The sequence below is a fragment of the Papaver somniferum genome, chromosome 5, assembly GCF_003573695.1.
Source record: "Papaver somniferum cultivar HN1 chromosome 5, ASM357369v1, whole genome shotgun sequence".
NCBI lineage: Eukaryota > Viridiplantae > Streptophyta > Magnoliopsida > Ranunculales > Papaveraceae > Papaver > Papaver somniferum.
Window position 1 is genome coordinate 93,898,392 of NC_039362.1, and position 2,256 is coordinate 93,900,647.

Consider the following 2,256-nt stretch of genomic DNA (forward strand, 5'->3'; position numbering starts at 1 on the left):
GAATTTAAACCAGCAATGAAAAAAAATATATAAACTGAACCACATTACCATTCACCGGATAGTTTTGCTTAGTGCAACTCAACCAGAGTGCTTGTAAGTTCAAACAGAGAAGAAAAATCATGTAAGAGCAATCTGAAACGCAATTCTCATAAATTTATTCAGTAAGACGCATCTACTCTAAACCACATTTTGATCCCATTTCGTCATTCATAATTTAAACTAAATTTTAGCTTTCTGCGATTCAATCCCTAAATATGTCAGAACTTAAACCAGCAATGAACTGAACCACATTACCATTCACCGGATAGTTCTGTTTAGTGCAACTCAACCAGAGTGCTTGTAAGTTGATCAGCAAAATGGCTAACTTGAGTTCAAACAGAGAAGAAAAACCATGTAAAAGCAATCTGAAACACAATCTCATCTACTCTAAACTACATTCTGATCCCATTTCGTCATTCATAATTTCAACTAAATTTTAGCTTTCTGCGATTCATCCCTAACTATGTCAGGATACCAACGATGAACAAAAAATACATAAAGTGGATCACATTACCATTCATACAAGGGTAACAATAAATTCTAAGAAAATTATTCAACAAAATGATTCGGCAATTGCTGATTAGAAACATACTTGTACATCAGTAAATATGCTTAGTCTGATGAAAATTAACTAAATTTCACAATCTAAAACCCCAATTGGATCACCCAAAAAAATAACTTAAAAACCCTTACCAGAGAAACAAAGCTTCATCAATTGGTCTTAGGATCAGGCATAGGGAAAAGTCCTTGACTTCCAGCAGCACCTCTTGGTGGAGCAAACCCTAGAAACTTCTGCAAATTTGTTCTGATACTCATTGAACACAAGAAATACAAAAACGCCATTGAACAATCAGTAGGATCATCACCAGGAATCCCTCTATGACTCATCTTCTGTACCAAAGCAGCAGGACTGAACGGTAATTTAGCAATAGATTTCCCTTCAAAGAGTGAATTCAAGAAACCAAACACAACGAACAAAACAAGAGCAACAACAACACCAGATTTGATCTTAGATAATGATAGATCACGACTTGATTCTTTCAAACTTGTTTCAACACGATCTATCTTTTTGGTTTTGGATTTCTTGATTGATACTTTTGTTTCCACCGTTTTCATCACTTCTAGTTTCTTTGATGCTTTGTCGATTGTTGAACGAAGAGATTTGTATGAATTAGTTCTGTAGATTAATACCCATGAGATTGCTTCACAGAGAAAAGCTGTGCATATTGAGATCCCAACAACTACTAAACTATCTCCGTATTTGAATGAGGCTATCGTTGATGCCATTTTTTTTGATGAACTGATCAGAAGAAGAAGCCTCTGCTATCTCTAGAGAGAGTCTGGACGATGATGGGATCTGGATTTTATTAGTATTTGTTGGTGGTTTGTATTTGTATTCGTATTCGTAACTTCGAGTCGCATACGGAGACTTCTTTATCAGATAATTTCCACCCGTATCCGGTACCACCTCAAATTATAAGGGGTGATAAAACATGGATAATCATGGAAGAGGTAGTGTTTGGATACACCTAGTAACTTTTTACAAAGCGAAAATTTGGAAATTAGGTTTAGATTAAAATTTGGGAATGGCTTCTAGAAGTAAAATAAATTAACTTTTTGAAGCAAAATCTTTTTGTTTTTGTGTTTGGAAAAGCATAAACAGATATCCAAATACCTCTTAAATATCTTAATTTATATGGAGAGGTAATGATGACCCTCGCAACAATGGTTCTAGATTATTGGTCTTTAAAATGTACCGTTGAAGTTTGGCAATGGTTCTGCTCTTTAGAGTGCATCATCTGAAGTTTTGTTTCGTATACTGCTTCACTCAACCATTCGAGCATATCTTACTCAACCTTGTGAGAAAACAATACAAATATTTTATCTCTTTTACTTATATATTGAATGAAAGGATCTAGTCATATGTTTGTTTAAAATTTAACATTGGATAAACAAGATTTTTTAACTACCTAACATTCTTGTATCTGAGAAAATAAGGGACTACAAGTTTTTTATACTTACTCAAGTAAACTATGCAACACTCCAGATTGTCTAACATTTTATTTATTGGTTTCTCACTTCTCAACCTATCACTTAAGTCACGGGGTTTCTTTGCCTCACCTCACTGAGCCTAATACTCTGGTATTTTTCTAGATTATTAATTAATAAAAGTTTTAGGCTATTGCCTTTATCCACATCCCAAGTAGTTGTAATCGC

At 34.2% G+C, this 2,256-nt stretch overlaps 1 pseudogene; it reads right to left on the minus strand.

Annotated features, from left to right (window-relative positions):
• Positions 1–520: 520 nt before the first annotated feature.
• On the minus strand, positions 521–1,427 carry LOC113282255 (annotated as a pseudogene).
• Between the last annotated feature and the right edge of the window lie 829 nt (positions 1,428–2,256).